Source organism: Balaenoptera physalus, assembly GCF_965194825.1.
Source record: "Balaenoptera physalus genome assembly, chromosome: 2".
Lineage (NCBI taxonomy): Eukaryota > Metazoa > Chordata > Mammalia > Artiodactyla > Balaenopteridae > Balaenoptera > Balaenoptera physalus.
Window position 1 is genome coordinate 174,018,689 of NC_138883.1, and position 26,522 is coordinate 174,045,210.

Genomic DNA, 26,522 nt, shown 5'->3' on the forward strand with positions numbered 1-26,522 from the left:
ATTTGTAGTGAGGTGAATGGACCTAGAGTCTGTCATACAGAGTGAAGTAAGTCGGAAAGAGAAAAACAAATACCGTATGCTAACACATAGATATGGAATCTAAAAAACAAACAAAAATGGTCATAAAGAACCTAGGGGTAAGACGGGAATAAAGACGCAGACCTACTAGAGAATGGACTTGAGGATACAGGGAGGGGGAAGGGTAAGCTGGGACAAAGTGAGAGAGTGGCACCAACATATATACACTACCAAATGTAAAATAGATAGCTAGTGGGAAGCAACCGCATAGCACAGGGAGATCAGCTCAGTGCTTTGCGGTGACCTAGAGGGGTGGGATAGGGAGGGTGGGAGGGAGGGGCTATGGGGACACGTGCATGCATATGACTGATTGGCTTTGTTGTGCAACAGAAACTAACACAGTATTGTGAAGTAATTATACTCCAGTAAAGATCTATTTTTAAAAAACCCACAAATTTGTTATCTTTTAGTTCTACAGGTGAAAGTCTCACTGTGTTGAAGTCAAGGTGTCAACATGGCTGAATTCCTTCTGAAGTCTGTAGGGATGTTACTGACTGAATTCTGTTCCCCTGAAAATTATGTTGAAGTCCCAACACCCCCATCCCCAGGTGCCTGTATTTGGAGATACTGCCTCTAAGGAGGTAACTAAGGTTAAATGAGTCACCAGGGTGGGGTCCCCATCTGATAGGTCTGGTGACCTTATAAGAAGAGGGAGAGGCACCAAAGAGCTTTCCCTCCACACACACGCAATGGAAAGGCCACACGAGGACAAAGTGAGAAAGCTGCCACCTACCAGCCGCGAAGAGAGACCTCATCAGAAACGACCCCTGCCATCGCCTTGATCTTGGACTTGCAGGCTCCAGAACAGTGAGAAATATTCTTTTGTTTAAGCCGCCGCCCTGTAGTATTGTTATGGCAGCCTGAGCAGACTAACACAAGCAGAGAATACATTTCCTTCCATTTTCCAGCTTCTAGAGGCTGCCTACATTCTTGTCTCACGGCCTCTTCCATCATTTTCAAAGCCAACAGCACAGCGTCTTCGAATCTCTCTCCCTGAATCTGACAATACTCCAAGAACCCCTGTGATCCCATTGGGCCTACCCAAATAATCCAGGATAATCTATCCTTTTCAGGATCCTTAATCACATCTGCAATGTCTCTTTTTCCGCAGAAAGTAAAATAGTCACATATGTAGAAGGTTAGGAGAGGGACGTCTTTAAGGATTCCATATTCTACCACTATGTGGCAATACACAAAACCATCAAGTCTGCAAGTCAGAAGTCTTCGTTCTGCTACAGCTTCCTGATTAGGGAAAGCAAGAATGGCTCTGAAGCCATTTTATAGAGAAGAAAATGGAATGATTTGAAATCCGAGACCAGTTCACTTCAGGCTGAACTGGAGGCTAGGATCAAGATAAACTTCTTCAGGATATAAACTGAAAAAGGCCCAAGTGTTGCCCAGCCCTGAGAAGACTAGGTTGTGTCCACAGCGGGTTCATCCATCCACAGCCTTGCTGAAGTGAAAGGAGAGCTTCTTAAAAAACAGATCATCTATATACATAGGCCCTTCAGTATTGAGAGTGAGGTAACTTGGTACGTCCCGCCTCTTTAGTACTTGGCTTGGATTATAAACCAGTCAGTACAAAACCAATGTCTTTTTGTTTCCAAAAAACACTGCTTCATAACGGTTTTGAAGGCACATGAACAAGGGTGTCTACTACTTTGGGGGTTAAATACAATTCTTCTATAGTCTAGATAATTGTATTTCCTTTAATATTTCTCCTGAGGTCCTATATTCTAAATCAATTATACATTTTTTATATTCTCCTTTGAGCCAGTCTATTTTTCTGCATCTCTTTTCATTATAAATTGCACAAAATAGGAACCATAATATGCTGTCATTCTTCTACTGAAATTATTTCACTGAGCTTTTTTCACTGAGAATTTTTTCTATCAGAGGGATGAACCTGTAATAATTTGTCACATCCAGGCCCCCTTTTTTCCAACCTACATATCTGCTCACTAGAGATAGAGATGAACTTAATGGCCCTGGGATAAAAGCGTGTAAAGTCTGAACTATGACACGGAGCCTCCTGCAAAATGCCCCACCCTTCTGTATCATGGTTGAGTATGGTTAGCTTCCAAATAGCCAAAAACTAGGTAAAACTATGAGGCTCTTTGAGAGGAAACTAGTCTTGACATATCGGACTTTGAAAATCACGTGAAGAGGACATAGAGAACAGACCTGTGGTTGCCAAAGGGAGGGGCTTGGGGGGGGGATCCAGTGGGAGGTTGGAGTTAGCAGATGTAAGCTGTTATACAGAGACTGGATAAACAACAAGGTCCTACTGTATAGCACAGGGAATTATATTCACTATCCTATGATAAACCATAATGGAAAAGAATTTTTTAAAAAGAGTGTGTATATATTATATATATATAATATATATATATCTGATCACTTTGCTGTACAGCAGAAATTAACACAACATTGTAAATCAACTATACTTCAATTAAAGAAAGGATTACATGATTACATATGCAAAAAAACCTGTGAAGAACTTTAAAAATGATATTTCTGATGATTCTATACTATGGAAAAACTTTCTAGCATACATTTAGAGAAAAATAACTATGCACAAAGTAAAATGGAGCCATGAGACAGTTAATAACAATTCAAAATAGATTCCTTTGATCTGTTTACCTAGATTTTCTTCATTTTAAATTTCATTTTATGTGTTTGCTAGAGAAATTATGTTTCCAGAGATTTTTTTCTCAAATACATCAATTCTGAATTTTAAAAATATTTCAGACACATTTCCTCATATTTTCCTCATAGTTTATGTATCTGTTTGTTGTCTAACAACTTTGTTGTGATATAATTCACATACATACAGTCACTCATTTAAGAGTACAATTCAGTGGTCTAAGTATATTCACAAAATTATGCAGCCATCATCACAATTAACTTTAGAGGATTCTGCCACCCACAGAAGAAACACCATACCATTAGCAGCCACTCCTCACTTCTCCCCAATCCCTCAAGCCCTAGGCAACCACTAACCTATTTTCTGTCTATAGATTTGACTGTTGTGGAGACTTTATATAAATGCAATCATACAATATGTGGTCTTTTATGACTGGTTTATTTCACTTAGCATAATGTTCTTCAGTGCTGTAGGATATATTAGTACTTCATCCCTTTTTATAGCTAACTAATACAGTTGACCTTTGAACAACACAGTGTTAATCCAAGTATAATTTATAGTCAACCCTGCACATCTATGGTTCCTCTGCATCAGTGGGTTCAACCAATCACAGATCCTGTAGTAATGTAGTATTTACTACTGAAAAATATCTGCATATAAGTGGACCCATGCAGTTCAAACCCACATTTTTCAAGGGTCAACTGTATTCCATTCTAGGGATATGCCATGTTTCATTTATTTATTCATCATTCATTTTTTTTAGATGGACATTTGAGCTTATTTCTACTTTTGAGCTATTGTGAATAATGCTTATATGAATGTTCATGTAGAAGTTTTCAATGTGGACATAAGCTTTCATTTCTATTGGCTATATAACTTGGAGTGAAATTGCTGGGTTGTACGGTAACCTTATGTTTAACCTTTCAATGAACTGTCAGACTGTTTTCCAAAGCGTCTGCATCATTTTACATACCCACCCGTGATGTACAGAGGTTCCACTTTCTCACAAACCCTTATTATTATCTTTTTGACTATAGCTATCCTGGTATCTCATTGTGGCTCTGATTTACATTTCCCTAATGACTAATGATGTGCATTTTCCCCATGTGTTTACTGACCATATCCATTCAGATTCTTTGCCTCTTTTTAAAATGAAGTTTTCTGGTTATTGTCATGAGATTTTTTTATATATTCTAGATACAAGTCCCTTATTAGATTTATAACTTACAAATATTTTCTTCCATTCCGTGGGTTGTTCTTTCAATTTTATGATGCTGTCCTTTAAAGCACAAAAGCTTTCAATTTTGACGAAGTCAAATTTATATCTTTTTCTTTCGTTCTTGTGCTTTTGGTGTCACATTGAAGAAACCATTGCCTAATCCAAAGTCATGAAGATATATGACTATTTTAATTTTTATAGTTTTAGCTATTGTACTTCAGTATCTGATCCATTTGTAATTAATTTTTGTATATGGAATGAGGTAGACCATACCAACTTCACTCTTTTACATGAAAATATCCAGTTATCCCAGCACCATTTGCTGAAAAGACTATTCTTCTTCCCATTGAATTTGTCCTGACACCCTTCTTAAAAATCAATTGATTGTAGGGACTTCCCTGGTGGCACAGTGGTTAAGAATCCACCTACCAATGCAGGGGACGTGGGTTCGAGCCCTGGTCCGGGAAGATCCCACATGCCGCAGAGCAACTAAGCCCGTGTGCCACAACTACTTAGCCTGAGCTCTAGAGTCCACAAGCCACAACTACTGAGCCCACAAGCCACAACTACTGAACCCACGTGCCACGACTACTGAAGCCCGCACGCCTAGAGGCCGTGCTCCACAGCAAGAGAAGCCACCATAATGAGAGGCCCGCGCACCGCAACGAAGAGTAGCCCCCGCACATGGCAATGAAGACCCAGTACAACCAAAAATAAATAAATAAATAAATTTATTTTAAAAAATCAACTGATTGTAAACGTGAGAGTTTATTTCTTGATTCAATTCTATTCCATTGATCTCTATGTCTATCCTTATGCCATAGTTAGTGTTTATTAAAAAGTATCTCTTCCACAGAAATTATATTTCATGGAAACACTAAGTATTTTAAACTAAAGCAACACCAGAACAAAACCAGCTAGAATGTTCATCACAATCCTTACTCTACTGAGCAGTAAATGGCTTGGAAATGATAAGTGACTGTATATTGAAAACACTGAAACTAAGGCAGGAAACAAAGTCAGTAAATGCTACATCTAGGCTATATGAGCTCAAGATAGTGAGCTATTGCCTACAGGTGAGATATATTTAGCTGATTATCACTGCAAATTGCTCTTATTAAAATCAGGGCTTATAGTAATTTCAGTAGAAACATTGAAACAAATACGAAATCTAAATTCAAATACCTAGGGAAGAGTAAAAATTCAAGAGCATATTGTACTCCAAGAATCAATCAAAACCACTAACATTTATTATAATCCAGCCACTTTACTTGCGTTGCTACATTTAATCCTCATGAAAACCTCATGACTCAGGTAAAGGGAATTACCCAATTTACAGGAGATAACAGTGAAGGTAGAAGAAGTTAAATAGTTTCTCAGCATCACAGAAGTAGTTAGTGGACAAGTTGGGATTTGAGCCTAGATTAGTGGAAACTCAGGAGAATTGATAACCAGCACTCTTGTTTTTCAAGCCTAGCTATCCAAGGGTTACAACATTTTTCAACCTAAGGATTGAAAACTCCCAAACATTTAACAATGAATTCCTATTGTTATTTTAATCTAATCATCATATCACATGTTCTTAGTCATCATAATCATTGCTTGCAGCAAATTAGCTAAGATTTCAAAAATATGAAATCTAGGTTCAATAATGATTCAAGAGCTTCTGGATTGGTAGCTATCTGACATCCCATCTGATCCCGCCCTTGGTTTTATACATGTAGGAACTGAGACTCGGGGATTAAATGACTTGTTCAAAAGCTCAGTATGCTGCTTAGTGGTGAATCCCAGCATAGATTTCAAATATTACATTTTTTCCAACCACTGCTTCCACTGTACTTAGCATGTGTTATCAACTGCTGTTTGATATAATTCTGAGTCACATGTTTTAGAAGCTAAACCCTTCCAGGCTGTGCTTTCTCTTGAACTTCTTTGACCTCAGAGCAGTTACCAGACATTGATGTGAACACTTGCTTACTGCACCCTGGCATTGGATGACCTTCTCCAACCATCTCAACTCCCAAGCCACTCTCTTCACCACTCAGAGAGGCAGCCTTTATCTTCTACTCTTTCTCCAAATTATCATTATTTAACCCTACCTACTTCCTGTGGCTTATATGCTAAATAGGTCTTTGGAGTCTTCTGTTTCACTTACCCCTTTGGCCAAAACACAAAAGAAACACCCCATTAAAGGTGATTAACCGGGTCTTGCCTGGTGGTCCAGGGGTTAAGAATCTGCTTTTCAATGCAGGGGACCCGGGTTCGATCCCTGGTCAGAGAACTAAGATCCCACATGCCCCAGGGCAACTAAGCCCGCGCCACAACTACTGAGCTTACGCGCTTCAACCAGAGAGCCCATATGCCACAAACTACAGAGCCCATGCACCCTGGTGGCCCAGCGCCACAACTAGAGAGAGGCCTGCACGCCGCATCAAAGAGCCCACGTATCGCAACTAAGACCCGACGCAACCAAATAAATAAATAAATAATAACAACAAGGTGATTCACTGAGTAGCCATCATACTTCTTACATTTACAATGAAATATATATAGTCTCTACATACATGCCTTTAGTTCTGAAGCTCAGAGCTAATTTTTTAAGGTTTATTTAATAAATGCTAAAATTGCTCCTTTAGCAACATGTTTTGTCTCTTGGAGATTCTCTATTCAGTTTTTGGTAGGCAAAAAAAAAAAAAATCTTGCTTAAGAGTCTAGCTTTTTACGCCTATTAATGATATAAATAAGTTTAGAACCTAACCTAAAGGCTATCAAGAAACACTTCACAGTATTGCTTTATCAATTCACAAAGACAGAAAAAAACCCTCCAAACTCCTCATTATTTCTACCTCTTGTAAACAACATAGTTAATAGTTAGTTCTTTTGTAATCATCAACTTTTCTGTGCAGCAATTATTTTAATTAAGTCACTTTTGTAGCAGAGTTAAAACACAGGGCATAAAACTAGGTAGTAATTCACATTTTCAGTTGCCTTTTCAAACTTGCTTACTTTATTCTACAATCTTCTGCACGCCAGGTGATATCACTTTAAAGGAAGCAAGCATTTTATTAAAGTGAGATTCCTACACATGGGGAGCAACATGGAAAGCTGTGATCTGAAACGGCAGTTGGTTTACCTACCATTTGATCGCAAAATTTCTATGCCATCTGTGGGAAGCCACACAGGCAAATGTGTCACCACATCTAATAATGAAAAGAAAAAACAGACAGAACGTGCTGGAGAAACAGACGGCTTTAATTACCCCCTCACAATGCTCCTTGAGAACTGGGAAGAAAATCATTGTGCATGGAAGTTATTTATATTGATACAAAGAAGGTAACCAGGGCTGAAGTTTTTTTTTTTTTATATATCAGGGTAAATGCTCTTTTATTTCCAGCCTGTCCAGTTGAGAGCAGAAAATAGATGTATGGTAAAGGTGGAGGCAGAAATCTTGTCAAAAACAGACTTGGTAGGAAAATAACTAGTATGCTTATTGGCTATAGTCCACTACGGATATGGTGAAATCTCAAAGTTATTATGCTTTAAATTAGAATATAACCTTACTATGGTTCTACAGTGGGAACACAGGAGGAGGCTGGAGGTACATGAACAGCCCCAAGACACAGGGACTTCACTTGACCAACATCTACTGGTGAAATAGTCATTGGCACCTGACAATTACCTTTCTTCTTTCAAGCTAGACCAGTGACCCATGTTGTAACTGTTCACAATCTCCCTAACACTGGTGTTCTCAGAAAGATATGACAGTGTCAAAGTTCTTTGCTGTACACCTGAAACTAACACAACATTGTTAATCAACTATACTCCAATATAAAATAAAAATTAAAAAAAGATAAAATTGTAGCTCACGTAAAAAAAAAAAGGAAATTGGGAGATTGGGATTGACATATATACACTAATATGTATCAAATAGATAACTAATAAGAACACGCTGTATAAAAAATAAATTAAATTTAAAAAAAAGAAAAGAAACAAAGGTAAGAAAAAAAAAAAGAGGAATAATACGAGTTGTGTCCTGGGCAGGTAAAAAAGATGGGAAGGACCCAGTGACTCATTTGACCCTCATCCATGTAACTACGATGACATAAGACCATTATAATCACTTTTCTCCATTCACTCTGAGATTGGTACCAGCTCTATACTTTGCCGAATCAAAAAAGAACCACTGCATTTCTGCTCACTTTGTATTCCATTTTTGTTCACTTCCCATTTTATTTCTGTTCATGTTTACCCCAGCTGTCTTGGTACCTTGAGTAAACACCACTCCACCTGCCACTGGTCCAGTAACTTCTACAGTCGTCAATGGGCAAATCTTCTCACAACCACATCTCTAACTGACTTTGGGACTGTAGTGTTGAAGTGAACAGGGAAGAGGAAACAGGAGATCAAAGAGTGGCTAGTGAATGGTCTCTAGACACAGTGACAGATATGCTAAGACATCAGGCTTACAGCAAAGCTATTATAACATGGCTCTGTGTCTGTGTGTCCTGGGAATTCATTCTCATACTAACTTGTGTTGGCCTCCCTCTGAAACTTTACCACTGATTCATTTGGTAACCACTTCTGAGTACCAACTATGACCTAAGTTCTAGCAGCACTAAGGAAACAAAGAAAAAAATTAATGAATAAACATCATTGACCATGAAAACTCACAGCCTATTTAAAGAGACTCAAACATCACCACACCATCATTTTAATTTTAAGATTACCCAACAGATTCACATCTCTCTCAGATCCTTTGAGTATTTCCATTTTGACAAAAGGTATACATGGGGCCCAGGATGTGAAACAACTTTCTCAAAGTACCTAAACTAGCTACAGGCTAAGTCAGACAGAGAAAGACAAATATCATATGATATCGCTTATATGTGGAATCTAAAAAAATATGATACAAATGAACTTATTTACAAAACAGAAACACTCACAGACTTAGAGGACGAACTTATGGTTACCAGGGGGAAAGGGTGAGGGGGCGAGGGATAGACTGGGATTTGGGGATTGACATGTACACATTACTAGATTTAAAATAGATAACCAACAAGGACCTACTGTAGAGCACAGGGAACTCAGCTCAATATATATTCTGTAATAACCTAAATGGGAAAAGAATTTGAAAAAGAATGGATATTTGTATGGGTATAACTGAATCACTTTGCTGTACACCTGTAACTAACACATCATTGTTAATCAACTATACTCCAATATAAAACAAAAACTTTTTACAAACTAAAAAAAAAAAATCACCACACAGCACTTTTTTCAGTGTTTTTCTCACTTCATACACTTTGAGTAATATGTAACATGCAAACCCACAGAAAAAGGCCAAATATGAAGCATATGTAAAGATATTAAAAATGGCAAATGACATATACATATATTTGAGTAGAAAATCTTTTCTTCTAGACTGGTACATTTTTAAAATTTTTATTATAAAGTTATAATTCTTTTTTTCAAAAATGTTTACTGAGCACCTGCCAAAGGCACTGTCTAGGCACCATAGATAGAGCAGCGTATGTGGCAGACAAGATCCTTGTCTTCCGGAGCTTACATTCTAGTGAGGGAGATGGATAAGAAACACAAAGTTTTTGAAAAGTAAAATTGATACTATGTAAGAAAGAGAAAACTGCTAAAGAGAAACCAAACCACAGAAGAAAGATAAAGGGAGGGATGATAAGGGATGTCTTGCAATTTAAAATTGAGTGGCCAGGAAAAGCCTTACTGCAAATGTGACTTCTAAGTAAAAGCCTGAATGGTGCCATGAATCATGTAGCTATCTGGAGAAAGAGCATTAATAATACTCAAACTAAGTGCAGATCGATTTTGACTTGTTTTCCATTTAACACATGCTGCAAATATTTCATTTTAAACTTCATAAGAAAAAACAATCTGTCAACATATAAAATTAATTATGACATGTTTGGTTCAAGAATTAAATACATATTAAAATGTAATATAAAACCTAACTGTATGTTTAATACTGTTTTAAAAGGCAAAAACTGTTTCCAGGATCTGATACTGAGTAATTTTGCATTTTTTGTGCTTTTAAAAAATAAATCAACAGGTTTCACTCCTATTTGCAAGTACATTTCTGTAAATAACATATTGTGAGTGGGGAGAGTCTTAATTCCCCAAAAGTAAAAAATAAAATTGGAAATAATCATCAGTATGCCTTCTTTTTAACATTTGATTTTGAAGTATCGGTTTTATCTTGAAGTCCAGCCTAAGACATTTGATCACATGAGTGGGATTAATGGATCTTACGAAGTTCAATGTTGAAGTGAATTTGTAGACGTAGCATCATTTGTATCTCCCTATTAATTTACTGAATTTCAAAACCAGATTTCCTTGTATTGTAGAGAATTTATCATGCCTGTTATAGAGTTAAATTAAATAATATATGACCGATAATAACAAAAACACACACTTTAGAGCTGTACAATGGTCACTGGCACAAGATGGGTAGTAGAGTTTGGCTGAAAAATAAAACATTCGAATTACTGACTCTGGGTCATAGTTACTGTTCTTCAATAACTGCCTCGCATGATCATCACTCCACACTTGGAAACTCTCCAACAAATCGGTCTTAAAGGGAAGAAAAGGCTTTGATAATCACTTTACTGCTTGATAGCTGAAATAACTATTTCATTGCTGAATGGACACCATTGCTCTCTTGAACAGCGTGAGCCACATGTAGTGCTTTGGGAAAACTCAAGCTGGGGAATACCACAATGCAGCCCCTTGATCACAAAGCAAGAGCTGTAGCTTAAAAGGAGGCTGGAGCTCAATGGAGGCAGAGAGGAAGGACTCATACTCAGGGGGAGGCCTTCCAAAAAGACTTCATCTGAAAAGACAAGTAGGAAATAGGCAGCGTAAGAGGAAAGAGCTTCCACACAAAGGTACAGAGTTTTAGGGAATGGCCAGGGGTTCAACATGATGAGTCCTGATGTGAGTCAGAGGGAGCGCAGAAGTTGAGGGAAGAAATGGCAGATCATGCAAATAAGTTTTGACTCTACCCTTAAGTGGTGGGGAGTCATCAAAGGGTTTTATAATGGAGATAAAGTATTTTGATTGGTGTATTTGGAAAAATCATTGGCGCTATGGGGAGGGTAAAGACCAGATACCAATAATACCTTGTTTTCATTGACGTCTATGTAATATGAATTACAAAGTTTAAGGAGATCCAGAAAAGCTTTGTGCAAGTAATGCCGTCTTCCTTTTCTCCCACCCTCTTATAAATTCCACTTGGATGAAAGCACTGTCTTCATGCATTCTGGGTTAAAAAATCACTTAACTCACCAAAATGGGATGTTAAGAGTTACCAGTCTTCAATATTTTTGTCTATTATATTATTTTTCTCCTGCACTAAAGAGAAGCAAGTGAAGTAGACAGGGGGGGCAGTTTTCAGAGGTTTGGTGGTGAGTAGCCTATCCGAGGTGAAGGATCGGTCTTTTATAATCAGGAGAGAACAAGTGGTCCAGAATTTCTGGAGGTACTAGATCTCCAGAAAAAAAAAGCAGGAAAATCAGGAAGGCAGGAAATTGAGGCTGGTCATGGTAAAGTGGAAAGAGTAGAAGATATGAGAGTTTAGAACTCTGAGTTCTAGTTATGACTACCATTGGTGTCAGGAACTATGAAGATTCTGAGACTTTACACGTGAGCTGAAAGTTAACCTGTCACAGCTGCAAGGATGCTGGCAGAAGACTCGAGATTCCTGGGTCAGAGACAAAGGACAATGTTTTACTAACAGCAATAGCTGAAGTACCATCATTGTCTTGCCTTTGTTCCCTGACTCCCAGTTCCTGTAGGGCCACACAGAAAGGGCCAGGTGATACTTGTATATGCAGTCGGTTGAGTTGTGGGAGAGGAACCCTAAGCCTAGCAAACTCTAGTCTTTCATAATGGGTAGCAAATTGACCAATCTTTGCTCTGGAAGGATCATCACCTCTGTCTCCTAATACAGTTCACTCTCTTTGAAACGATGGTCCAGAACAAAAAAGACTCTGCCTACAAGACATGCAGAAATGCTAGAAATCCATGGAGAATTGTCTCCCAATATTAGCTAACACTGTGTTCTTGGTCAGGTTATCTGTCTTTACTGTACTTGTTTCCTTACAGATAAAAGCGGGAGATCATTACCCAACTCCTAGGATAGTCTGAAATAAAATATTATTCCAAATTCAAAAAGAGCCAAAATCATGAGTACTTAACTTTTTATATGATGTTAGAGCATTTTCTGATAGTCCTGCTGGAAATATAATTTTGTTGTTACCATATATTGCATTAATAACCCACAACTGATGAAAACACAGGTAATTCCAATCCAGTAAGATTAAAGGTTAATCTCTGAAGTTAATGAGGTGTAGAAAGTTAACTAATTGTATATCTAATGTAGCAATTGTACTTATACATTCCTTTTCTGTCTTTACTAATCCCTGTTCCTAAAACATTCTTTGCCTGCTCATTTGTCTTCTTACTGGTTGCCTCATTAGGGAATTTTAAAATATTACAGAGGCTAAAAAATTTGTTTTAAAAGTTTGTAAGTTTCTTATGGGGATTAAATGAAATAATATATATAAACTGAATGTATCCAGAGCATACAAGGTGTTCAATAAATATTAGTTCTTTCCTATCATAGGAACGTTCTGATTTGAGGCTACTGAAAATAAATTATGCCAACTTGATCATTTTGTAATTAAACCTACAAAGTCATATTGTTTCCTAATAGTTTTAAAATAAAGACCATTTTCACTGGTTACCATATATTTTCAGAATCAATATAATTTTGATTGTAACTACTCACGAAAAAATGGTATTTAAATGCCCCCATTAGCTAAAACACGTCTGTAGCTAGAGCATTACTTTTACATATCTTCCTCTTCATGTGTCCTTTTCAGCTGGTTTCTCTCTCCCCCGAGTCAGTCCATCACTTTTGTTTCAGGAATGGAGAGGGAGAAGATGTAAAAAGAGCAGAGGGGTTCTTTTCCAGTTGTCTATTTAGAGGAAGCCTTGGTACAAAGGGCACTGAGCTTATTTCAGATGGCCCCGAAATACTTAAGTGGGCAGGCCAAAAAAGCTGAAGATCAAGTGTGCTAAGTTCTTTGTTTCCTGTGTGGGATGGGCAATAGGGTGAAAGTCAGGGAAACTGTTATGGAGCCCACCACGCTCAGGGCCAGTTAACCCACAGCAGAGGCTTTGGGGTGGGCAGCATGAGTTGGAGGCCAAATAACAGATGTGGGAGTGACTCAACGGAGTCTTCAAACCCTATGAAGGACAAGGGGAGGCTGAGTCATCAGAGAGGGTTTTCTCAAGTCCTCAGACTCTGAAATACCATATGCTTGCACTGTGAGTTCATCCACCAAAGACTTCAATAACAGATAAACAGGTTACCTAAGATCAGAACTGGACTGCAGGGGAGCTAAGTCCACACCAGCTATCACAGCTACCCAGCCCTCCCAATTCCACAGAGCCTTGTGGTCCCTGCCCCATACTCTTGACTACCATCTTAGAAAAAGAGTAAGGAGAACATAAGGGCATCTGAAACACTCAATGGTTGTCCAAAGAATCAAGTTAAACCTAAAGAAACAGATACATTTGCAACAACATGGATGGACCAAGAGATTATCATACTAAGTGAAGTAAGTCAGACAGAGAAAGACAAATAGCATATGATATCGCTTATATGTGGAACCAAAAAAAATGATACAAATGAACTTATTTACAAAACAGAAATAGTCACAGATGTAGAAAACAAACTTATGGTTACCAAAGGGAAAAGTGGGGGGGGGTGGGGTGGTAGGGAAAAATTAGGAGATTGGGATTAACACATACACACTACTACATATAAAATAGATAACCAATAAGGACCTACTGTATAGCACAGGGAACTCTACTCAATATTCTGTAATACCTATATGGGAAAAGAATCTAAAAAAGAATGGATATATGCATATGTATAAATGAATCACTTTCTTTGTACACCTGAAACTAAAACAACTATACTTCAATAAAAATTTCAAAAAATAAACAGATAAAATTATTTTGTCTTTGTTTTATATCAGACTATGCTTCTTTGTGGGTTTTGTTTTCTCCTCTACCCAACCATGTAGACACTTGACGAGAAAAATCAGTGTGAGTAAACTTGTGACCCTGCCACATACTTCTCTGAGCTTTTCAAACACTCTCCACTATTACTGGGGGCGGAAACAGTTTGAGAAGGCTCACAGCAACAGAACAGCAATCTTGAGTTTTGCTTTTTTTAGGATTTCAAACTCTAGTATTGTGTTATTTTTTTCCCTAAAACATCAGCCATAGTAGCTTGAGAGTGCAAAGTTATAAAATGAAATAAAAAGGTCTATGAGTAGCTGTACAAATTGCTCATTAAAGGTGATCACTTTTTTTTTTTTTAAATACCAGTTAAGCTTCATAGACTAAAGAATAACCCAGCTGAAGATCTACAAGTGATGTTGTCCACAACCTGAATAGTCTGGTAAATAAAGCCTTCACCTGTCAGCTCCCAGCATCAACCTCAGCCAAATCAGAGAAGTAAAAACTGGGTCTGGGGCTTCCCTGGTGGCGCAGTGGTTGAGAATCTGCCTGCCAATGCAGGGGACACGCGTTCGAGCCCTGGTCTGGGAAGATCCCACATGCCGCGGAGCAACTGGGCCCATGAGCCACAATTACTGAGCCTGCGCGTCTGGAGCCTGTGCTCCGCAACAAGAGGCGCCGCGATAGTGAGAGGCCCGCGCACCGCGATGAAGAGTGGCCCCCGCTTGCCGCAACTAGAGAAAGCCCTCGCACAGAAACGAAGAGACAACACAGCCATAAATAAATAAAAAATTAAAAAAAAAAACAAAACTGGGTCTGACTTATGAGTGATGCAAAGCATGGCTCTTGGGGAAATGGCAAGGTTTGTAGTGATTTAGAACCTGGTCATTGGAAAACTTGATTATAAGGTAAAATAAGCAGAAGCTCTAGGAAAGGCATAAAAATGTCATGTAAATAGGGGAGCAGTCGGGGAAGAGCTGAGATCAAATAAAATTTTCTCATAAGGTGTGCCACTTTATTTTGATGCACCAAGAGGCAGTCTGTTGTGACGGTTAAGGGCACAGGTTAGAAGCTAGGCTGCTTGGTCTTGAATCCTGCTCTGCCCTTTACTGACCTTCACAAAGTCATTCAACCTGACAGTACCTGGATTTTCTCATTTGTAAATGGTGATAATAATAGTATTGACTTCACTGGTTGTTGAGAATTAAGTGTTCAGGTGTGTCAGGTTCTTAGAAGAGTGCCTAGGATGCAGCAAACACTATGTGAGTCTTAGCTGTTATTATCACTGTTGCTAGTAATATTATTACAATGACACCACCACGAGTGTGTGTGAGACACAGGTGATAGGATGCGGAGTGGAATTACCACGACCCCTGCCCTCTGAGAGTTTGCAGTCTAACAACTGGAGTAGATTTGACTGAACAGCCTTTGATGTTTTCCAGTTAACAGATCAATAGGTTGTAATATGACTATGAATTGCATTTTAAATGCAAACTGCAACATACCTCGAGAAAATGAAGAACTACTAGGTGGTTTTCAGACTGGTTTTTGAGAAGCCCTGTGTTTTTTTGTTTTAATTAATTAATTTATTTGTTTGTTTTTATTTTTGTTTGTGTTGGGTCTTTGTTGCTGCGCATGGGCTTTCTCCAGTTGAGGCAAACGGGGGCTACTCTTTGTTGTGGTGCACAGGCCTCACATTGTCGTGGCTTCCCTTGTTGCAGAGCACGGGCTCTAGGCGCCTGGGCTTCAGTAGCTGTGGTGCACGGGCTCAGTAGTTTCTCCCCGGCATGTGGGATCGAACCCATGTTCCCTGCATTGGCAGGCGGATTCTTAACCACTGAGCTACCAGGGTAGCCCAGCCCTGGGTTTTGAGTAGTGATTCTTCTAAGGGGGGAAGGGAGAGGGGGTAGAGAAAGAGGATACTGGAAGAAGACAGTGGAGCTTAGTATACCTTTTCAAAGCTTAGCAATCAACAAATAAGATGTTTGAGAAAACAACTCACAAATGACGTATGTAACTGCGTCCAAAGTGCTTGGAAAGTTGAGTATCTTAGACAGGTTAAGAATTTCCCTTTCACTCTTGCTGTTAACACCATTAGTTAACCAACCACTTGGATCTCTAGCAAACCATTTAGATCCTAAGAAAAAGAATAAAAAGTTCAAACTGACCCTTCTCCATATTATTACAAATTCCTGAGGTCTACTTTACTTATACTTGATCCAACAGCAATGACTCCAAAATACAGCTTCTGAGAGCTCGACTGTGATATTCTATCTTTCCATAAAAATCAAGTAGAGGTAATCTCCACCTGATTCACAGAAAGAAAAAAAAAAAATGTACCAAACTTGTGGATAGAAAGTTCTCACTTGAGTTTTTCTTTCATAAACTTTCTTCAGGGGTTGGCGCTTATTACCACTACTGATGACAAGTGGGAACAATTAAATCAATAAATAAGTAGTAAAAGAAAGTTAACGAAAACCCTGGAAAAGGACCAGGCTCAACTTGTTATTTCACGGGCACTCAAGCGATGATTTTACAGAGCACACATGTTCTGTTGTTCTATTTTTGTTCCCGGTCCTTTCAGCAGAACTGCACGCCTCAGTATTTCTCGGAGTCCCACACCACTTAACTTTCAGGAGCTCAGACATCTGAACGAGTCTGAAACCACCAAAGTATACGCTCCTAATGCTTTAATACAATCGAACAGAGAACCTATGTTTCCACGCCCAAGAGCTCTCCTGCCAACTTCGCAGGCTATTTGAGAAGCCGCGGGGTGATACACAACCATTAACATCAGCTGCGCTATTTGTGGCCTGTGGAGACTCACCCACTGTGAACAGGGCTGAGAACACTGTATCCCAGAACACTGCATCCTTGGTCCCAAAACGAAGAGCAGTTTGATTGGATTGCAAAACACAGTGGGAGAATCTGGAAAAGCATATTGTACCTCGAATTCCATGGAGCCCATCCTCACCTTCCCAACACCCTTTTAATTATTAGCAAGGATTTACCAAAGTCGTAGGAGTGATAAGCAGACCACAGCACCTCAAGCAAGAAAGCTGGCCTTCTAGCTCTGCCCTGTGACCTTGGGGAAATCATGAAATCCTTTTCAGTGAAACGCGAGAGGGAGTTGACACCTTTGTCTTTCCCAAACGTACCGTAGAGGAATTTGGGAAAGAAGAAGGAAACTATGTTTAGACTAAAAAGCTCCAGCCCAAACAGCCTGTGACAACAAAACAAGGTTATACCTCCTAATTTTCAGAAATTTGCCCACCTTAAAAGGCTGCGAAGCTCTCTGGATTTCTAGCCAGGGATCGTCCTCTTGTGCGCCCAGGAACCAGCCCCTCAAGGCTCTTCAGTTCTGCGGTCTCTTGCTGTTGACTTGCAAGATTGTCACCCCCACCCCGGACGGCTGCTGGCCACGAGGGACCCAGCCACACAGCCAAGACCAAGTTCGAGCTTTCGCCAAGACCTTATGATAAGCAGGGAAAAACTCGAGAGTAACTTAAGAACGAGCTACTCAAAGAGCATGCAAGCCCAAACTGCCCTTGGGTGCTATATGGACGGCACTCATTGGTTCCAGCTGTTCTCCTGATTTTCTCTCAGTATCTTCCTATCTTCTCCTTAATTGAGAGTTACGAGGGCCTCTTAAAGTGCCAACGTATAACTTATGTCTCAGAAGTTCCAGAAACTGAAAACCTTGAATGTAAATACCATGAAGACAAAATAAATGGGACACAGTATTTGGAAAAAAATGCATTTTGAAGTATGTTACAGAGAGAGACAGAGACAAAGAGAGAGAGAGAGAGATTGAAGATAATGAGCCTGTACCTATTCCAAAAAGTATTCTACACATAATATGTTCTGAACATCCGGGAACCTGAGAAATGTCCACAGTCCTGCTCAGCTTTCTCATAAATTTCTGATCTTGAGTAGTCTTTCGAAGGTCACAGCTGTGGAAATGTAGATTCTGCAGTCTGAAGGTGCCAGGATTCTCTGCTCTGGGTCTCAAACTCAAAGCCAATTTGCATCAAGCAACAAGGTCTGTGGCTTGAGCTTCAGAGAATGATATGCAAATAAGGAAAGATTTCTACTGTGTTGGTTTCATCTGCAGCACTTGTGTGTTTTATAATTTTTAACTTTTTTCTTGTTCATTGTCTGCCTCACTCCCATGGGACTATAAGTTCTGCAAGGACAGAAAACACAATTCTTTTGCTTATTAATTTATACCCGGACATGAGGTCTAGCACATAGTTGGCACTCAAAAAAAATGTCACTAAAATGATTGACTGAAGGATCTGGGGAGCAGGAAACAGAAAGAAAAGTGCGTCTAGCTAGTAAGTAACAGGGCAGTGAACAAACCAGCTGGTGGACTGGCCAGCACAGGGCAGACCCCCATTCTGTGACAGGTGCTCCCCAGTAACGGGGTAACGCCAGGTGCATGGGGGCAAGAGAAATTGGGTCTGAGGATCAATTGGGAATTAGAGAATTTTCTAGCTGAAAGGGCTAGGAGATAAGCTTAGTTATTTTGGGGTGTTCCCAAAGCCAGGTTACTACCAACTTAGAGGAGAACCCAGTCTTCCTAACTCCTGGTTTTAAGTGCCATATTCTCTGAAGTAATGGCTTCAAACAGAGAGATGTGAATGTTAAGGTAATGTCCATCAAAAGAGGAATGGATAAAGAAGATGTGGTACATATCTACAATGGAATATTACTCAGGCATAAAAAAGAATGAAATCATGCCATTTGCAGCCACATGGATGGACCTAGAGATGATCATACTAAGTGAAGTAAGTCAGACAGAGAAAGACAAATATCATATGATATTGCTTATATGTAGAATCTAAAACAAAAGGGTACAAGTAAAGTTATCTATTGATACAAAACAGAAGTAGAGTTACGGATGTAGAAAATAAACTTATGGTTACCAGGGGGTAAGGGAGGAAAGGGATAAATTGAAAGATTGGGACTGACATATACACATATACTATATAAAATAGATAGCTAATAAGGACCTACTGTATAGCACAGGGAATTCTCTTCAGTACTCTGTAGTGACCTATTTGGGAAAAAAGTCTAAAAAACAGTGGATATATGCATATGTATAACAGATTCACTTTGCTGTACAGCAGAAACTAACACAACATTGTACATCAACTATATGCCAATAAAAATGATTAAAAAAATAAGAAAAAGGATGGGCTGAAGGTCCTGGCAACTGACCCACCAGCCTTCTTGTAGCTCCCTAAATACATACGGTGGCCTCCTGGTCCAAAGGCTCGATTTAAAGGATGAGAAGAGGCAAAATTCGCAGAGTTGATCTCTGAGCCGAACAAAGGCGAGAGATGGGGGAATATACTGTCAGGGTGGGGTGCGATGTTGGCGGGTTGGCAGGGAGGAGGGTGGGGGAAGGTTCTGGGCTTTGCGAAAGAGCATCCACAAAGAGGGAGGGCTGAGCTGTGTTGCTACAGTGGCAGCTGGGGAGCGTGGGAGGTGTGGAAAGAGATCACAGAGGGGGAGCTGCAGGAATGGCAGTGAGAAGCCTGAGTGCCCTTGATCTCCAAGTCTTGACTGCACAGCAGAGCGGTCGTTGCTGGGAGGCCCTGGGGCCCTCAGCCAGTCCCTGGTCAAGGGTTCCTGGCACCTTGGACCCTGGCCACAGGACCCTGGGGTCCTGCGGTTACTCCTGCCTTCTCCCCAGTCCCAAGCCACTCCTCTCAGGGACCCCACTTCATCAGAAGTGATCTCACCCCACTTCATCAGAAGAATAACTTAAGCATCTGTTCACATTATTTAATTTTTAACTGCAAAAGTTTAAAGGCTTCGCACCCACTGCTGCTTCTAATCTAACATTTGCTGCTTAACCTAAAGCCAGAAAACTCTGCAATGAGAAGCACAGAACTTCCCTTAGGTTTTAAAAAATAAATAAAAATCTGAAACAAAGTCTGTAAAATATAAGGGTGAGCCAAGAGGACATTTCCACAGACTTTGCTTATACTTGCCCTGTGACAGAATGATCCTGTTAATCTAACCTTTAAGCTACAATTTCTACTTGTGATTCTGTGGTTATCCTTAGGTTACAGGTGAGCCGCTTTTGTTCATATGGCTGTATCCTATGGCCTTTCCTCTATTTTGTAAACTGTATCGGCACGATCTCTAATAGCATCTCGGATTTATCTGGCAATCTTCTTCAGAAAAACCTCAGGATGCTTTTCACATATGCCATTCTCTTATTCCTTTAGGACTTTCATTGAAAAGATTCTTAGAGGCGGGCATAAAATAAGAAATCCATTCTTTTCCTTCAGGAGGGCGCTATTAAGCGTTGCCTATTTCAATGAAATTCTCTTCACATTTACACATCCTCGTCTTACCTTTCACGTTTGTGATTTTTCTCTCCACCCACTGTTCTAAGCTTATTGTCTCATGGGACAGTGTCTTTTTGGCCCCCTGGATTTCACTGTCACCCCCTTGCCAGGCTCTCATTCTTTTCCTTCGCCTGAGCAACAGCCGGTGGAGATTTCATCAAGTATTCTTTGTTTTTTGTTTGTTTCTTTGTTTGTTTGTTTTTCTCCCTTATTTTCTAAAAACCAAAATGTGAAAATGTAATTCCAAAGTGAAATTCTGGACTAATTTTCAGAGCTAGGCACTGAGAGTCAGCTGGATCAACATCTGAAACGTACTAACTTATTTCAGAAAAGTGAATGTTATAACTTCAGCAGGGATGGCACATAGCTGCTTAGCATAATCTTTAAAATCATACTTCAAACAATTTGATGAGTCAAATGTTGTGCTACATGGATTCTCATCTACAAATACTTAATGGGAATCCAGGCTCTGTGCAGCGAATAACCTAGTTAATAACTTAGGTTTGGGGGCTTTGCTTGCTACAAAGAGTTTATAATCTAGTCATCTACATCCAACCTCTATGGGAGTCCTATCACTTTCTTCTTAATAAGTTTACTTGCATCCATTCTTTGCATTCATTTATCAAAAAACATTTGTTAGCACCTACTGTATGCAATGGCAGTGCTAAAGTCTGGTCATATGGTGGTGATCAAAACCATCCACTCTTTCTGTTTCCACATAGGGACTAATCCTCTAGTCACACTTTCAAATCTAAAACTACAAACTGAGAGAAGCATTCAAAAGGCAAAGAGACAGGGCTTGCTATTTGAGATCATGAAACAAGGGGACAAGACCTGAAATAGGAGCAGGTGGGAATCAGAGAAAGTGTCACTAAAGAAAAACACTGGACTGTAGTCACGATGCTGTGCATCACATCTCCAGAACTTGTCTTCTAGTTGCAAGTCTGTACCCCAATTCCCCGACCCCTTAGCTCCTGGCAATCACCTTTCTATTCTCTTTTGTAGATTCCACATGTAAGAGATATCATACAATATTTCTCTGTCTGGCTTATCTCACTAAGCATAATACCCTCAAAGTCCATCTATTTTGTTGCAAACAGCAGGGTTTCTTCCTTTCTCATGGCTGAATAGTAATATTCATATATTGTATATATATATATCTCACATATTTATCCATTATCCATTTACAGACATTTAGCTTGTTTCCATATCTTGGCTATTGGGAATAATGCTGCAATAAACATGGGAGTGAAGATATCTTTTTGATACCCTGTTTTCATTTCCTTTGTATATATACATACCCTGAAGTGGGACTGTGGGATCATATTGTAGTTATATTTTATTTTTACGAAGAAACTTCATACTGTTTTCCATAGTGGCTTCACCAATTTACATTCCAACCAATGGTGCATGAGGATTCCCTTTTCTCCACATCCTCACCAACATTTGTTACTGCTTTTCTTCTTAATGATAGCCATTCTGACGGACGTGAGGTGACATCTCATTGTGGTTTCGATTTGTACTTCCTGGACGATTAGTAATGTTGAGCAGTTTTTTACATACCTATTGGCCATTTGTATGTCTTCTTTGCAAAAATGTCTATTCAAAATTTCTAGGAGACTAGGTCTTAAATGTTCTCACCGCAAAAAAGAAATGGTAATTATGCGACGTGATAGAAGTGTTAGCTAAAGCTATGATGGCAATCATTTTACAATAAATAAATGTATCAAATCAACACATTGTAAACCTTAAATTTACACAATGTTATATGTAATTATATCTCAATTAAAAAAGAAAGAATACCTCTTGACCTGAAATCTGTAGAATGGGAAGACTTTAAATAGGAGATAGTAGGGGAGGGAGTTTGTCTAGACATGGAGAATAAGATGATCAAGTCTGAAGGGCCAATCCACAGAAGCACTGGAGAAGTTTTTTTGGTTGCTGGGGATCGGGGTTCAGGTGTTTATATTGATGGTGGTAGGTTTTTTATTGGCAGGGTCAGGTTTATATTTTGGAAACACTGGCTGCAGTGTGGAGAGGAATAGCAAGGTGGTCTAAAATAGATGAGTTGGGATCTGTTAGAAATCTATTAAAAATCTAGGAGAGTGAGAAAAGTCACATAATTAGGATGGTTGAAGTTGAGATAGAAAAATATGGATTACATTTAGAAATATGTAGGAGGTGAAATTGAGAGATTGGTAATGATTGGATTTGAGAGTAAAAGAAGGAAACGTCAAAGATGGCACTTAAGTCTTCAGCTTTCATAATTAAACAGTGGTCCCAGATTAGGGAAATGGGAATGTCCAAAATTTGTTTTTGTTTGAAGATTTTGAATGTCTGTGTTTTTGAGAGAACTAATAGTATATATAGAACTGCAAATTGGATAAGATGGTCTACAGTTCATACAAGCCAGGATGGAGATATACATTTGGGAGTCATCAGTATATGGTCTGTTCTTGTTGATATTCCCCAGGAGAGAGAACTTAAGAAGAAGAGAAGATAAACTAAGACATAACTTTGAGAAAAAAACAAACATTTAAAAATACAAGAAAATCTTTTTTTTAATGCTGAAAGGGACCATGTGAAGAGTCAGGAGAAAATGAGAAGGATATGGTTTCATGGAAGCCAGGGTAAGAGAATTTTTCAAGAATAATGGAGTCCCTTACCTTACATCATGTACAAAAACTAACTCAAAATAGATCAAAGACCTAAATGTAAAAGCTAAAACTATAAACCTCTTAGAAGAAAACATAGGAGTAAATCTTTGTTACCTTGAATTAGGCAATAATTTCTAGATATCACATCAAAAGCATAAGCAGCAACAGCAACAAATACATAAATTGGACATCATCAAAATTTAAAACTTCTCTGCTTCAAAGGACACCATCCAGAAAGTGAAAAGACAATCCACAGAATGGGAGAAATGTTTTTGCATGTCATATATTTGATAAGGAACTTATATCTAGAATATATAATTCCTATAACTCGATAATGAAAACATAAATTGTGGACAATCTGAATATACACTTCTTCAAAGAGGTTTTACAAATGACCAATAAGCACAAAAAAGATGCTTTTACTTTAGTCATCAAGGAAATGTAAACCTAAACCAAAATGAGGTACCACTTCATATCCACTAGGATGGCTAGAATCAAGAAGTCAGATAGGGAGTTCCCTGGTGACCTAGTGCTTAGGATTCCGGGCTTTCACTGCCATGGCCCCGTTTCAGTCCCTGGTCAGGGAACTGAGATCCCACAAGCTGCACACAGCAAAACAAACAAAAAAACAACCCCTCTAACCCCACACACAAAAGAAGTCAGATAAGAATGCATGTGGTGGGAATGTAAAATGGTACAGCCCCTTTGGAAAACATTCTACAGTTCCTCAAATGGTTAAACATAGAGTTATCATATGGGTCAAAAATTTCACTCCTAGATATATACTGAAAAGAAATTAAAACTATGTCTACACAAAACTTGTCAGCAAATGTTCATAGCAGAATTATTAATAATAGCCAAAAAGTGGAAACAACTATCCATCAACTGATGAGTGGACAAATAAGATGTGGTATATCCGTGCAATGGAATAGTGTTCAACAATATAAAGAAATGAAGTACTGATACATGCTGCAACGTGTATGAACCTTGAAAACATTATGCTAAGTGAAAGAAGCCAGCCACAAAGGACCACATATTGTGTGATTCTATTCATATTGTGGATTCTAGGCAAATCCACAGGGACAGAAAGTAGGTTGGTGATTGCCTAGGACTAACAGTTTGGGGAGAAGTGGGGAGTGATTGATAAAGGGTATGTTCTAACATTGATTGTAGTGATGTTGGCAAAACTCTGTGAAAGCCATTGAATTTTATATTTTAAGTGAGCGAATTGCATAGTATGTGAAATATATATATATATATATATCAGTAAATCTGTTATTGAATAAAAGAATAATGGAATCATCAAGAAAATTAAAGTTTGCTGAGAAGGCCAGGAGATGAACATTGAAAACTGCCCACTGAATTTCAGGCACAGGCATTATATATGACAAGCCCACAGCTAACATCATATTTGATGGTGGAAAGCTGAAAGCGTTTCCTCTAAGATCAGGATCAAGACAAGGATGCTCACAATTGACACTTCTATTCAACATAGTACTGGAAGTCCTAGTCAGAGCAATTAGGGGAAAAAAAGAAATAAAAGGCATCCAAATCAGAATGGAAGAAGTTAAATTGTCTCTATTTGCAGGTGACATGAACTAATATAGAAAATCTGAAAGACTCCACCAAAAAACTGTTGGAATCAATACGCAATTTCAGTATAGTTACAGGATACAAAAATCAATACACAAAAATCAGTTGTGTTTCTATCTACTAACAGCAAACTATATGAAAACTAAAATAACAATTCCATTTACAAAACCATCAAAAAGAATAAAATATTTAGGAGTAAATTTAACCAAGGAGATGAAAGATCTGTACATGGAAAACTATAGGACATTCATGATAGAAATTAAAGACACAAATAAATGGAAAGATATTCCATGTTCATGGATTGGAAGAATTAATACTGTTAAAATAGCCATACAACCCAAAGCAATCTATAGATTCAATGCCATCCCTATCAAAATTCCAATGGCACTTTTCACAAAAATAGAACAAACAATCCTAAAATTTGTACAGAACTACAAAAGACCCCAAATAGCCAAAGCAACCTTGAACAAGAAGAACAAAGCTGGAGGCATCACACTTCCTGATTTCAAAATATATTGCAAACCACAGGAATCTAAACAGTATAGTTATGGCATAAAAACAGATATGTAGGCATGTGGAACAAAATAGACAGCCCAGATATAAACCCACACATCTATGGTCAACTAATCTTTGACAATGGTTCCAAAAATACACAATGTGGAAATGATACTCTCTTCAATAAATGGTGTTTGGAAAATATCCACACACAGAAGAATGAAATTGGACCTTTATCTCATACCATATTTTAAAATCAACTCAAAATTGACTGAAGACTTAAACATAAGAACTGAAACTATAAAACTACTAGAAGACAACAAAGATAAACATTCTCTTGACATTGATTTTTTGGGGTAGGACCCCAAAACACAAACAATGAAAGCAAAAATAGATAAAAGGACAGCACCAAACTGAAAACCTTCTGCACAGCAAAGGAAACCATCAACAAAATGAAATACAACCTACTGAACAGGAGAAAATAATTGAAAATCATATATCTGATGAGGGGCTAATATCAAAAATATATAAGGAACTCAACTCAGTAATAACAACAAAAATGGGGAAAAGACCTGCATATATACTTCTCTAAAGAAGACATTGAAAAGGTGTTTAATATCACTAATCATCAGGGAAATGCAAATCAAAACCACAATGAAATATCATCACACACCTTTCAGAATGGCTATTATCAAAAAGATAAAAGATAAGTATTGGTGAGGATGTGGAGAAAAGGAACCCTTGCACACTGTTCATGGGAATGTAAATTGGTACTGCATCTGGAAAAGAGTATAAAGGTTCCTAAAAATATTAAAAATAGAAGTATCATTCCATCCAATAATCCTACTTCTGGGTATATATCCAAAGGAAGTGATACCAGCATCTTGAAGAGATATCTGCACTCCCATTTCATTGCAGCACTATTCACAATAGCAAAGATGGAAACAACCTAACTGTCCATCGACAGATGAATAAATAAAGAAAATGTGATATATATATATAATATATATATATTATATATATATATATATTATATATATATATAATATATAAAATTCAGCCTTGAAAAAGAAGGAAACCCTGCCATAGAAGCAACATGGATGAACCTGGAGGATATTATCCTAAGTGTAGTAAGCCAGACACAGAAAAACAAATATTACATCATCTCATTTATTTGTGGAACCTAAAAAAGTCAAAGTCATAAATGCAGAGTAAAATGACGGTTGCCAGGGGCTGATGGGTGGGGAAATGGGGCGATGTTGGCTTAAGGATATAAAGTTTGTCATGCAGATTGAATAAATTCTGGACATCTAATGTACAGCATGGTGACTATAGTTAATGAATCTGTACTATATACTTGAAATTTGCTAAGGGAGTTGTTCTTAAGTGTTCTTACCACAAAAACA

At 38.4% G+C, this 26,522-nt stretch overlaps 1 long non-coding RNA gene across 1 annotated transcript in view; it reads left to right on the forward strand.

Annotated features, from left to right (window-relative positions):
* The window catches only part of LOC309656462, a 1,106,578-nt gene that overhangs the window by 850,541 nt on the left and 229,515 nt on the right, over positions 1-26,522 (forward strand). The window lies entirely within an intron of this gene.